Raw genomic sequence first — 15,144 nt, 5'->3', positions numbered from 1 at the left:
ATCCTTCACCATACGATCACTACCCATTGGGACTGACCAAGCATATTCTTCTCTCTCCTTTACTGTCTCATATGTCCCATATACACCTCCTACTTATACATGACACACCACCATTCATTTCACACATGAGCTAGCTAGAGCTTACTCATCCCACATATATGAGGAGATATACACTTTGGATCCAAACACACCACTAGCTACACTTACTAGCCAGCTCTCCACTATCCTACACACCTCGGTCCTCAGCTGCTTCCCACACACTATCCATAGCAACCGCCGACCCCCACCTCCTGGGACGATACCCCAGAATCAATGGTACGATGGAGAGTGTAGAAAATTTTATAGGCATCTGCAAGCTCAGCAGCAGCTTTGGGGGTGATCACATAGAGTAAGATTAAACGACATATGAAGGCCATCACACATCATAAACGATGAGCCTTCGAGGAGGCACAAGAGCTTGAGCTATAACACCTTCTCATGAGTATAAACTGCACCACAGTTTGGAGGATCCTCAAAGATCCACGTCCCACATCCCACTTGGAGGACTCTTGCATATGGCCTGACTTAGAGAGCACCTATACCAAATCCATGCACAAGCATTGATTCTCGGGCCATCATATCCTTGTTGCACTACCTCGACCTTCTTCACATTTGGGATCGTGAAGAGAGCTATCCAACGTCTATATTTTTCTGGCTCCTTTATTCAAAATTTACAAAATATCGTATAACACTATAGCTTACTCTGCAAACAGTAATAGTGGATTAGGCAAAGTGATTCCAATTATACCTAGTCAAAGAAAAATAGGCACATAAAGACAAGGACTCAGACCAAATGGCATCACTTAGAACTCGTAGAGACCAAAGGTTGTTCTAAATGCAGTCTTATGCACATCCTTTGGCCTAATGCGAATCTGATGCACATCCTTTGGCCTAATGCGAATCTATGCTGCTAAAAATCTCCGCACTCTCTAGGCGATCAAGAATATCATCAAACCTTGGGATAAGAAACCTGTTCTTGATGGTATTCTTATTCAGCACACGGTAGTCAATACACATGCGCCAAGAGCCATCCTTCCGAGATGGTGTCTAAGATACTACGGCTAAAAATCACAAAGGAAAAGCTAGAGTTTGATGATCTCAGGTCATTTCTCATTGTTGCGGAAGTCGTGTTGGTACCTCAAGGCAAAGTTTGCATTTCCGATAGAGGTGGTGAAGCAATTGCAGCTTCGGATTCCAGAAAGAAGACCAAAATCCCTTGTTACAATTGTGGGAAGCGCGGTCATTTGGCGAGAGATTGCAAATCCCCAAGACAAATACAGAGGCTCTACAAAGGACAAAGGCAAGGGCAAGCATAATGAGGAAAGCAATGATGATGACATAGGGAAGTATACTACAGGATCTGCTGGTGTGGTGGAGACTACACTGGCAAGGGTTCCACCTTTCTAGTCATGTGGTCATTGCCACCACTAGCTTCAGCCTGAGGAGAGAGGCTTGTAAGTGGCACAGAGGGGAAGACAATGCTCCATATTATTGATTCGGACCTATGTGTTGGAGTTCAGGTTCTTGGTGTTTGAACTCGTGGGTTGGAGTTCAATGCACATGCATCTGGCAGGAAACCAAACAGACGTACCTAAAACACTATTGAGTGCACCAATCCATTGTTGTTGGCTGATTATGGATGGAATGTGTTTCAAAGTCCATTGTCTTGGAGTGTTTTGTAACTGATGTGTTCACAGTCCACGAATGGAGATTCTTGGACATAGTGTGGTCTACAGTTCAATTTTCTAAAAGACAACCGATGCTCCAGATGGCATTCTTATAAGGTACAAAGTTGAGAGTAGCATTACCGAGATGTAAGGAGATAGCACCCATTCCTGATGATGCCGATGATCGTGGTTCTCAACATAGTGGCGAAGTAGAAACCGATGTACTAGTTGCTCCCTCCACAAGGGGCAAGACAGACAAGTTACCGAAGTGGTTGTTGGAGACCTTGTGAGATGCATCGACTTCAAATTTTCAATGAGACTGGCGTGATGCCAGTACCACTCGGCATTCTCAGCGAGTTCGTCTTGCTGGGAAGACTGAGCCCTTATTACAGGTGAACTATGCTTTGATGTCTACGATGATCAAAGACAGAGATCCTCTGACAGTTGAGGAGGCACTTCCACTGCCCAAGAGGAAGTTGGCTATGCAGAAAGAACTTGATTCAATAAAAAAGAACAACACTTGGGAGTTGGTTCCGCGATCTGCCAAGCGGAAGGTGATTGGTGTCAAATGGGTCTACAAAACCAAGTACAAATCTGATGGTTCTTTGGACAAGGTTTGCGTTTGAGGTCGATGCCATCCGGGGAAAGTTCTCTCTATCGGGATGTCACCGTGTCCGAGAGTTATACAATGCTCTCCTACTATTGTTGTCCAAGCTCTGGAATGTGTCATCGGCTCATCATTTGTGATCCATTTGTTATCCTATACCTCTCGCAAACTTCAGTTTTGCATCAGCCTCACCACACGGCCATGGATCCAGTTGCATGCAGCCAAAGGAGTATTTAGTTTCAACCAAAGGGTTGTGTCCTTACATTTGGTGCCTACAACCAATATGCAGCCAAAGGAGTATTCAGTTTCAACCAAAGGGTTGTGTCCTTACATTTGGTGCATCAAATCATACCTAAGCATTGCAACAAGGGCAATGTGGATTCTCCTTCAATGCTCTCTTGTTACTACTCAAGGCATATGTGTATCTCAACTTTGATAAATCGTTTACAATGGAGATGTCGAGGCCTATATCTGTTGGAGATTCAATGCTTCAGGAAGACTAGCAAGAAAGTGATGGCAGTAGCATTCTCTATCAGAATGCGTTATCAGAGCTCCAGTATGCGTCAATGGATTTTATGTGTCGGAGATGTTGAAGAAGGATTCTTAACATTGGAGAGGTCATCGTTTAAGTCAGAAAACTGCTCCGGATCTGTCAAAGTAAAGATATCATCGGAGGCAAAATCGATTGTGGTGAGGTTTGCGTTTGAGGTTGATGCCGAATGAGAGAAGTTGCCCTCACATTGGGTGCATCAAATTATCCTAAGCATTGCGAGAAGGATAGTAGGATTCTCCATCCGATGCTCTCCAGCTACTACTGCCGGCAAAGCTCCAAAAATGCATCATCGGAGTCATATGTGTATCTCAACTTTCATAAACCATTTACAATAGAGATGTCGAGGCCTCTATTTGTACGATATTCACATTCGTGGTAGCTTAAGAAGCAGTGCTTCTAAACAAACTGAGCATGGCACGTCCAAACGGTCGATGGTCATATGTAGTTTAATGTGCTAGTTGCTGAAGCTAATTTGGGGAATGACTTGAGGGCGAGGGCTTGTGCTTTATGTGGGTATATAACATGACGAAAGTGGCAATGGGCTGAATTGTCGCGCTCGACGTGAGAGGAATAAAGGGCTGAAAATGCAGATCTCAACGTTTTCGATCATGGACAGCAATGGGGGCACTCGATGTTGGCAAAGCAATGGCCGAGGAGATGCTCGGTGGGCTGCCTACGCACCGGACCGCAACGGCGGGGAGACGCCGGCATAGACTTCCGACCCGCACGAAGGGCTGAAATCTGAAAACTCTGGCTAATCTGCTACTTCGCTGAATTCTGAAAACGCAAGGCTGATCTGCTGCATTTGATGGCGCTAGGTTTATCCTGCCCGAAACTGATAACTCTATGGCCGATTTAGAGGCAAAAACGCTAGGGTCTCTTGCTGCTCCCCAAAACGGTGGGCTGATTTGGGCTTTGAGCGCCTCCACTTGTTTGCAGATGCCAAATGTGAGCCTAGCTGCTCCTTTTATATCGGGGGTATACTGCGTAAGGACTTTTTATAGTCTGGGTCAGGCAATCCGTCCACCAACCCAACAAAATAAATCATAAATAATAATTTATTTTAATAAATTGAATGGGGTTAAAACTGGGTGCAAACACGCACATCTGTCGACTCAGGAATTCGATTGACTCGCAAACGGGCACGCCGGGTTTCTCTAACCCTAATCTACATGCTCTCATGCCAGATGCCTACCAAAGTGTAACAACATCTGTCAAAACGTGTGTACAAACCATTTATGCAAGAGGGTTCCAAAATTGGAAAACCTAATCTAATGGACTCGTCCGGGCATGCAGGTCCTGCGGCGGGGAATCTATAGGAATAGACAAGAAAAATGAATCTGATCAATTGATGAAGCATGTCCACGTGGCACACAGATCCATGTGCATGTGACAAGTCCTCCTGCTTAAGGTGAGGTATGGGTACCGATCTGCATGGCCTCCTTGTATGAGGCTAGCCTGCTGAGACACACACACACACACACACACACACACACACACACACACACACACACACACACACACACACACACACACAGACCTCTTGATTTCTTTGAACGACACAGAACCAACTAGAGAAAAGAGAGAGAGAGAGAGAGAGAGAGAGAGAGAGAGAGAGAGAGAGAGAGAGAGAGAGAGAGAGAGAGAGAGAGAGGACCTTCTGTAGCTCCTTACTCTCATCCGTGCTAGAGTGTCCTTGGGATTACGCCAGTGCTATTTTTATTGCAAGCAGCAGAACAAGGTGAAAACTGAAGCTTTGCTTCACGTTGGCCCGCCACTATATGTGGGGGAAGTTTTTGTGGTGAGGTTTGTGTTTGAGGTCGATGCCATCTGGGGGATGTCCTCTCTATTCGGATGTTGCACTGTCCAGAGTTATACAATGCTCTTATGCTACTGTCGTCCAAGCTCCAAAATGTGTCGTCGGCTCATCACTGGTGATCCATTTGCTACCTTGTACCATTGGGTGCATCAAATCAGCCCTAACTATTGCAACAAGGGCAGTAGGATTTTCCATTCGATGATCTCGTGTTGCTGTCTGTCAATCTTCGGAGTGCGTGATTGGAGTCACATGTGTATCTCAACTTTCATAAACCATTTACAATAGAGATGTCAAGGCCTCTATTTGTATGAGAGTTAACTCTTCGAAGAGACCAACAAGAGGATGGCAAGGAGTCAAATGCGATGAGGTTTATGTCAATAGAGTAGCGGCAAATGTGCTTTCGGATCTTCGGAATCCGTCATCAAAGCTCCAGAATGTGCCAGCGGAGTCGCATGTGTCGCAGATGCCGAAAGAGGATGCTTAATGTCGGAGAGGTTGTCATCAAAGCCAAAAACTGCTCCGGATCTATCAAAGTCAAGATATCAGCGAAACCAAAATTGATACAGAAGTGGCAAGGTTTGCATTTGAGGTCGATGCCATCCGGGGAAAGTTCTCTCTTTCGCATGTCACTGTGCCCGAGAGTTATACAATTCTCTCCTACTACTGTCGTCCCAGCTCCAGAATGCGTCATCGGCTCATTATTGGCAATTTGCTGGCCTATACCTCTCGCGAACTTCAGCTTTGCATCAACCTCCTACCACGGCGAAGGATCAAGTTGCATTCACGTCATTTGATTGCTGTAGATTTCAACCGTTATCATCTCCCTCATGCAACCATCAATTGGCGGAATGTGTTTCAAAGTCCATTATCTTGAAGTATTTTGTATGTGATGTATTCACAGTCCACGAATGAAGATTCTTGGAAGTAGACAGTTCAATTTTCTAAAAGACAACTGATGCTCAAGATGGCATTCTTATAAGGTACAAAGTTGAGAGTAGCATAATCGAGATGTAAGGAGATAGCACCCATTCCTGATGATGCCAATGGCAGTGGTGCTCAACATAGTGGCGAAGTAGAACCTGATGTACCATTTGCTCCCTCCACAAGGGGCAAGACAGACAAGTTACGGAAGTGGCTGTTGGAGACCTTGTGAGATGCATCGACTTCAGATTTTCCATGAGACTGGCGTGATGCCGGTACCACTCGGCGTTCTCAGCGAATTCGGCTTGCTGGGACGACTGAGCCCTTATTACAGGTGAACTATACTTTGATGTCTATGGTGATCAAAGACAGAGATCCTCTCACAATTGAGGAAGCACTTCCACAGCCCAAGCGGAAGTTGGCTATGCAGAAAGAACTTGATTCAATAAAAAAGAACAACACTTGGGAGTTGGTTCCACGGCCTGCGAAGCAGAAGGTGATTGGTGTCAAATGGATCTACAAGACCAAGTACAAATCTGATGGTTCTTTGGACAAGCACAAGGCACGACTCGTTGCCAAGGGCTTTTCTCAGAAACATGGTGTGGACTATGACGAGACCTTTGTCCCGACCGCAAGGATGGCGACTACTCGGACAGGTTTTGCCCTTGCTGCCTTCTTTGGGTGGCCTGTCTTTCAGATGGATGTTGTTTCGGCTTTTCTCAATGGCGACTTGGAGGAGGAGGTGTATGTGGAACAACCTCCAGGGTTCTTAGATCTAGATTTCCCATACATGGTTTTGCAAGTTATGGAAGGCCCTCTATGGCCTGAAACAAGCTTGTTGATCGTGGTACCAGAATGCATCAATGGAATCTTATGTGTCAGAGATGTCGAAGGCGGATCCCTAATGTCGCAGAGGTCGTCTCGTTGAAGTCAAAAAACCGCTCCGGATCCCTTGAAGTCAGGATGCCATCACAGGAAAAATCGATATGGATGTGTCAAGGTTTGCGTTGGAGGTTGATGCCGTATGGGAGAAGTTTCCCTCACATTGGGTGCATCAAATCAGCCCTAATTCTTGCAACAAGGGCAGTAGGATTTTCCATTTGATGCTCTCATGTTGGCTGCCGGTGAATCTCCGAAATGCGTCATCGGAGTCATATGTGTATCTCAACTTTCATAAACCATTTACAACAGAGATGTCGAGGCCTCTTTCTGTCACTGTGTCCGAGAGTTATAAATGCTTTCCTACTACTGTCGTTCAAGCTCCAGAATGCGTCATCGGCTCATTATTGGCAATTTGTTGGCCTATACCTCTCACGAACTTCAGCTTTGCATCAACCTCCTACCACGGCCAAGGATCAAGTTGCATTCACGTCTCTGATTGCTGCACATTTCAACCGTTATCATCTCCCTCATGCAACCACCAGTTGTTGGCAGATTATGGATGGAATGTGTTTCAAAGTCCATTATCTTGGAGTATTTTGTATGTGATGTGTTCACAAACCACGAATGAAGATTCTTGGACGTAGATAGTTCAATTTTCTAAAAGACAATTGATGCTCAAGATGGCATTCTTATAAGGTACAAAGTTGAGAGTAGCATAACCGAGATGTAAGGAGATAGCACCCATTCCTGATGATGCCGATGACAGTGGTGCTTAACACAGTGGCGAAGTAGAACCTGATGTACCATTTGCTCCCTCCACAAGGGGCAAGACAGACAAGTTACGAAGGTGACTGTTGGAGACCTTGTGAGATGCATCGACTTCAGATTTTCCATGAGACTGGCATGATGCCGGTACCACTCGGCGTTCTCAACGAATTCCGCTTGCTGGGACGACTGAGCCCTTATTACAGGTGAACTATACTTTGATGTCTATGGTGATCAAAGACAGAGATCCTCTGAGAATTGAGGAAGCACTTCCACAACCCAAGCGAAAGTTGTCTATGCAGAAAGAGCTTGATTCAATAAAAAAGAACAACACTTGGGAGTTGGTTCCACGGCCTGCCAAGCGGAAGGTGATTGGTGTCAAATAGGTCTACAAGACCAAGTAAAAATCTGATGGTTCTTTGGACAAGCACATGGCACGACTCATTGCCAAAGGCTTTTTTCAGAAACCTGGTGTGGACTATGACAAGACCTATGTCCCGACCGCAAGGATGGCGACCACTCGGACAGGTTTTGTCCTTGCTGCCTTCTTTGGGTGGCCTGTCTTTCAGATGGATGTTGTTTCGGCTTTTCTCAACGGCAACTTGGAGGAGGAGGTGTATGTGGAACAACCTCCAGGGTTCTTAGATCTAGATTTCCCCGACATGGTTTTGCAAGTTGTGAAAGGCCCTCTATGGCCTGAAACAAGCTTCTCGACCGTGGTACCAGAATGCGTCAACGGAATCTTATGTGTCAGATGTAAAGAATGAGGATGCAAGAGAGCTACACAAGACAAGCACAAAAACACACAGAGATGGAAAGCTTCTTCTTCTTCTTCACAGAAAAAAGAGTACAAAATGACTAAGTGCTAAAGCTGAAAAGTAGCACATATGTACATGCGGTCACTAAGTGTGAACTCGCTAGAAGCGTACTAGGCTGGCACTATAAGTGTAGTCCAGCTATAGAATCACTGGCAGAGATCCTCCGTGTCGGTCACCTAACGCGCCAGTGAGTAAATGCCGTAAGCGGCCAAGACCCGTAGTGGATGCCAGCTCAAGGTGTAGAGCTCGACATCTCAACACTCCCCCTCGAGCTCTGCATGTCGCAGAGTCCAAGCATAGTCCGGAAATGTCGAAGCTTCTCAGCTCCGAGGGCCTTGGTAAAGATATCCGCTATCTGCTCCTCTGTGCTGACATAGACCAAGTCGATGTCGCCCGCCAACACTCGCTCTCGAACGTAGTGGTAATGGACCTCTATGTGTTTGGTCCTGGCATGGAACACTGGGTTCCTAGCCAACTGCATGCTGCTGAGGTTGTCACAATGGATGAAAATCTGCTGGTCCACTTGCACTCCCAAGTCCTCAAGTAATGTGCGTAGCCAAGCTACCTCACACACCGCAACTGCTGCACCTCTGTACTCGGCCTCTGTGCTCGATAAAGCAACCGTAGGCTACTTTTTGCTGCTCCAAGTAACAACAGCACTCCCAAAAGAGAACATGAAGCCACTCGTAGATCTCCTATCAACAATGCTACCTGCCCAATCTGCATCTGTATACCCATACAATGCTAATGGTGCATCTGCTGCATAGAACAATGCGTAGTCAAGAGTACCTTGCACATACCTAAGTGTGCGTCGTACTCCATCCAAATGTGGCTTCCTCGGAAGTTGCATGAACTGACTCTCCAAGCCTACTGTGTAGCTCAAGTCTGGCCTCGTGATAGTCAAGTAGATTAGACTACCCACAATCTTCCTGTACATGTTGACATCCTCAACAACATCACCCTTCTCTGCACTCAGCTTTGCATTCACATCCAAGGGAATAGAAATTGGCTTACAATCAACCATACCATACTTTGACAACATGTCCAAAGCATACTGTCTCTGTGATAGCCATACACCCTCTGGAGTCCTGATCACCTCAATGCCAAGAAAGTAGTGCAACTCGCCCAAATCTTTCATTTCAAACTCCTGTTTGAGAAGACCCTTCACATGGTCAATCTCCATAGCATTGTCACCAACAATAATAAGGTCATCTACATATATGGTAATGACCACAATCCCCACATCACTATCACGTACATAGAGTGAATGATCAGCATGAGCTCTCCTAAAACCAATACTGACAAGATACTTGGCAATCCTGTCATACCATGCTCTAGAGCCCTGCTTCAAACCATACAAAGCTTTGAGAAGTCTGCATACATAATCTGGGTAACCTGGATCGACATAACCAGGTGGCTGATCCATATACACTTCCTCTTGCAACTCACCATTCAAGAAGGCATTCTTTACATCCATTTGATGCATAATCCATCCTCTAGATGCAGCCACTGCTATGACAGCTCTCACTGTCGTCATCTTTGCCACTGGAGCAAAGGTCTCCTCATAGTCTATGCCATACGTCTGTGCATAACCCTTTGCGACCAGCCTTGCCTTGTGACGCTCAATGTTACCATCAGCCTTATGCTTGGTTTTATACACCCATTTACAGCCAATAGCTTTCTTGCCACTTGGCAATGGCACCAACTCCCATGTGTCATTTGCTTCCAATGCAGCCATCTCTTCATTCATTGCATCATCCCAATGCACATTTCCAACTGCATCCTCAAAACATGTGGGCTCCACATCCTGTATCACCTTAGCCATGTAGGCTTGGTGATGCGCTAGATACCCATCATAAGTCAATTTCTGAACTGGATTTCTGACTCTATTAGATCTGCGCGGTCCTGGGTCACTCCTTTGCCCTCTAGCATCTTCTTGTACTTTCCTTACACCAGGTGTCCTGACAGCCGGAATTCCAAATTCCTCATCAAGACTTTGTTCAGAACCATCTGAATCCATGTCTACATGTGAAAAACCTGATGATGCATCAACCATAAAGGGAGGTTCATCAACCTTTTCCTTTCCTTTTCGTGATACATTCCCTGTACCTGTTGGTGGAGTAACCTGCGTACGTAGTCTACCATTCCATGGTTTCTCAACAGAGCCACGAGAAGAGGACTCTTGTGGTCCACTCAAAACCTGTGACTGTGGCCTCACATTTTGTACAACCACATCATCTTTTACATCAGCCCCAATAGTGCCATGTGCATTACTGTACCAGCTGCTCATCTCATCAAAGACTACATCTCTGCTCACTCATAATTCTCGTGTAGTAGGATTGTAGCACTTGTACCCCTTTTGTTCAAGGGAATATCCCACAAGAATACATTTCTCTGCTTTAGGATCCAATTTCCTACGCAACTCATCTGGTACATGCACGTAAGCTATGCAACCAAACACTTTCAAGTGTGCCAAATCAGGCTTTGTACTTGTAAACTTGTCCTCAGGTGTTACATCATGCACCGCAGCTGTAGGTGTCCTCTTCATAATGTACACAGCTGTATTTACAGCTTCAGCCCAGAAATGATGAGGCATGTTCTTCTCATTCATCAATGCACGTGCAACCTCTGCAATGTGCCTGTTTTTCCTTTCTGCGACCCCATTCTGCTATGGAGTATATCTGCATGTAAACTGCCTGTGTATACCATGCATTCGCAGAAAATCTGAAAAATCATTGGAGAAGTACTCTCCCCCTCCATCTGACCTCAATGTCTTGATTTGCATATCTGTCTCCTTCTCAATCATGACTTTGAAGTCTTGAAAGTGACCAAACACTTCACTTTTGTTACGCATGAAGACCCATACTTTCCTTGTATGGTCATCAATGAAAGAGACATAATACCTGCAACCATGTATACTTGCAGTATCGGTTGGACCCCAAACATCTGTGTGCACCACCTCAAGTGGCTTTTTACATACATTGCGCTCATGTGGAAATGAGCCCTTTGACTGTTTTCCAAACTGGCATGCTGCACACACTTTATGCATACCATCCACCTTGAATTTGGGCAAACCTTTTACAATCTGTTTTGATTGCATGCTGCGCAATCTCTGCTCATTGACATGGCCAATGCGTTTGTGCCAAATGTCAACATCAGCCACAACACCTGTGCCCTGTGCAAATAATGCAGCTTTTACCTCAGGCATGTCTACATTCAGCGTAAACATTCTGCCCACACATTTTCCCTCTGTGATCAGCTTACAGCCATTCTGGAAATCTTCTACATAACAGCCATTTGAATTGAAGCGAACCTGCAAACCCTGCTCAACCATTTGTCCAACAGAAACAAGATACTTTGTAATGTTTGGGACATGAAGTACATCTGCTAAGTACTTTGATTTCCCACTCTTCGTATTTAGAGGTATGTCCCCTACATGAGCAATGGGGTGAGCTGTGTCATCTCCTGTCTGCACATAGCCTGACACATCTGGTTTGCGCATATCTCTAAACCACTCTCCACGAGACGTCATGTGATTAGAGGCACATGAATCCACATACCAAACATCATCTTGGGTGGAATTCTCTGCAGTCATTGTATTCATTACATGCTGCATAACAAACATGCACTCGTTTTTGCTGTCATCTGCATCTCTGCTAGTAGATGTATAGTTGCCCTGTTCTCTCTTTCTACTTGCTTTTCCCTTTGGACAGTCACGTGACATGTGACCTCTTTCACCACAAGTCCAACATTCTCTACTATCTGGAGTATGTTGCTGCCTGCTTGATCCTGCACCACGACCTCTTTGACTCCCCCTGCCTTGAGACTGGTTTCCCCTGCCACCTGTATTGTTTTGATTTGATTGACCTTCCAGAAATTGGCCCCTGCAACCCCTTGGGCCTCGACCACGACCTCTACCTCTACCTCTGTTGGAGTTAGAATAGAAGGCCTGTTCAATATTATTTCTGCCATGAGAAGAAGATGTGTCAAGGTTCTTCTCCTCAAGAATAAGCATAGAAATCAAATCTTGGAACACGAGGATGTCGTCTCTTGTATTCATGGAAGACCTGAAATGTACATACTCATCTCCTAGACCATCCAAGCATGCACGGACAATGTCATCATCTTCCACTGAGACTTTAATAGATCCAAGAGCCTCAATGATACTCTTGATCTTCAAGGCATAATCATTGATTGAGAGGTTGTTCCTCTTAACCTGATTTAGCTCCGACTTTAGTTGAAGCTTCCTGGCCTTGGTGTTCACCTCGAACACTCTGCTTAAGTTTCTCCATGCAATGGCGGGGGTTTCAGCATCCTGTAGATAGCCCATCATGCCATCTGTGATGCTCATAGAAAGCCAATACATCACTTTGCTCTGGCTTTGTTGCCAGTCCCTCAAAGCTTTCCTTTGTTCTGCTGTAGCATTTGCCTCGGGAATCTCTGGTTCCTTTTCATTGTCTCCTTCTACATAGTCCCAATAACCTTTTCCTTTTAGGAAATTTGTTATTCTGAACTTCCATGCAGGGTAGTTATTTTTCTCAAGCTTCTCAGTAACAATCTGACTGAAACCGTCAGACATCTTGAAGCACTAAGACAAAATAGCTGCAATCTACAAAAACCTGCAAATCTGCTGAACCTGCTATCGTGGTTCCTGTAACGCTTTCTACACTCAACGAGTGTCCACAATCAAGCGTTTCACAACCACTGTACTTGTACAGTAAATCTCTGTATACTGCACTTTGGAGACCTGTTCAGAAACTTGTGCGAAAAACCTAACTTGGCATCTGGTCGTGGATTGCGAACGAAGGGATTGTGATGCTCTTGCTCTCTTAGCCTCTCTTGTCTGCACCAGGCTCTGATACCATGTAAAGAATGAGGATGCAAGAGAGCTACACAAGACAAGCACAAAAACACACAAAGATGGAAAGCTTCTTCTTCTTCTTCACAGAAAAGAGAGTACAAAATGACTAAGTGCTAAAGCTGAAAAGTAGCACATATGTACATGCGGTCACTAAGTGTGAACTCGCTAGAAGCGTACTAGGCTGGCACTATAAGTGTAGTCCAGCTATAGAATCACTGGCAGAGATCCTCCGTGTCGGTCACCTAACGCGCCAGTGAGTAAATGCCGTAAGCGGCCAAGACCCGTAGTGGATGCCAGCTTAAGGTGTAGAGCTCGACATCTCAACATCAGAGATGTCGAAGGAGGATCCCTAATGTCGCAGAGGTTGTCTCGTTGAAGTAAAAAAACCGCTCTGCATGTCCTGAAGTCAGGATGCCATCAGAGGCAAAATCGATATGGATGTGGCAAGGTTTACGTTCGAGGTTGATGCCGTATGGGAGAAGTTGCCCTCACATTTGGTGCATCAAATCAGCCCTAACTATTGCAACAAGGGCAATAGGATTTTCCATTTGATGCTCTCCTGTTGGATGCCAGTGAATCTCCGAAATGCATCATCGGAGTCATATGTGTATCTCAACTTTCATAAACCATTTACAACAGAGATGTCAAGGCCTCTTCCTGTAATGGAGTTAACTCTTCAAAGAGACCTCTTGGCCGGCCACTATATCTGGGGGGAAGTGTTTGTGGTGAGGTTTGTGTTTGAGGTCAATGCCATCTGGGGGAATTTCTCTCTATCCGGATGTTGCAGTGTCCGAGAGTTATACAATGCTCTCATGCTATTGTCGTCCAAGCTCCGAAATGCATCGTTGGCTCATCACTGGTGATCCATTTGCTGTCTTGTACCATTGGGTGCATCAAATCATCCCTAACTATTGCAACAAGGGCAGTAAGATTTTCCATTCGATTCTCTCATGTTGCTGCCGGTGAATCTCCGGAATGCGTCATCGGAGTCATATGTGTATCTCAACTTTCATAAACCATTTACAACAGAGATGTCGAGGCCTCTATTTGTATGAGAGTTAACTCTTCGAAGAGACCAACAAGAGGATGGCAAGGAGTCAAATGCCATGAGGTTTGTGTCAATAGAGCAGCGGAAAATACGCTATCGGATCTTCGGAATCCGTCATCAGAGCTCCAAAATGCGCCAGTGGAGTCGTATGTGTCGGAGATGCCGAAAGAGGATGCTTAATGTCGGAGAGGTTGTCATCGAAGCCAAAAACAGCTCCGGATCTGTCAAAGTCAAGATATCAGCGAAGCCAAAATCAATACAGAAGTGGCAAGGTTTGCGTTTGAGGTCGATGCCATCCGGGGGAAGTTCTCTCTTCCGGGATGTCATCGTTTCCAGAGTTATACAATGCTCTCCTACTACTGTTGTCCAAGCTCCGGAATGCGTCATCGGCTCATTATTGGCGATTTTCTGCCCTATACCTCTCGCGAACTTCAGCTTTGCATCAGCCTCCTCACCACGGCCAAGGATCAAGTTGCATTCACGTCTCTGGTTGCTGCACATTTCAACCGTTATCTTCTCCCTCATGCAACCATCTACTGGCCGCCATCTTGGTGTCATTCCAACTGTATCTACAACCAATATGCAGCCAAAGGAGTATTCAGTTTCAACCAAGGGTTGGCCCCCGCCACTTGGGTTTACTTAAAGCAAATGTTTGCATCTGCGTGGCTATCAAACGAATTTGAAGCCGATGTCATGACAGATTGGCACCAACTCACTGCGGCTACTTTTGCAGGAGTTTAGAGAACTACAATCGGAAGTTCTGCAAAGATTTGCTCTCAGTAACTTCCTACAGGTTTGTGCCACTGATAGAGCAGATTGAGAAGTATTGCTGGGGGTTGCCAAAAGGGCTTAGGGATTATTGTACAAAGAACAGAGTGGCCACCCTCACTCAGATTATGGAAGTTGCCAACACTAGTCTTGCCTTGTTGAAGGGAGAGGACAGTGGGTTCCAGGGCAACGTTCAAGGGGCCCAGACTAAGAAAAATTCAGCAACACAAAGCCCTTTATGAAAGCGGCTCTTGATACATCACAGGGGTTAAAAAAGGCAGATAAAGGCAAGGACTCATACCAAATGGCATCACTAAGAACTTGTAGAGACCAAAGGTTGTTCTAAATGCAGTCTTATGCACATCCTTTGGCCAAATCCGAATCTATGGTGCTAAA

The 15,144-nt window shown here is 45.5% G+C and overlaps 2 pseudogenes; both read left to right on the top strand.

Moving 5' to 3' along the window:
* Positions 1–2,122: 2,122 nt before the first annotated feature.
* On the top strand, positions 2,123–5,559 carry LOC147438532 (uncharacterized; annotated as a pseudogene).
* Positions 5,560–13,882: 8,323 nt separating this feature from the next.
* LOC147438531 (uncharacterized) lies at positions 13,883–14,721 on the top strand (annotated as a pseudogene).
* The last annotated feature ends 423 nt before the right edge of the window (positions 14,722–15,144 follow it).

This window comes from Adiantum capillus-veneris, chromosome 16 (genome assembly GCF_014529385.1).
Source record: "Adiantum capillus-veneris isolate H3 chromosome 16, ASM1452938v2, whole genome shotgun sequence".
NCBI classification, from domain to species: Eukaryota; Viridiplantae; Streptophyta; class Polypodiopsida; order Polypodiales; family Pteridaceae; genus Adiantum; species Adiantum capillus-veneris.
This window is presented reverse-complemented; position numbering and strand designations above follow the sequence as displayed.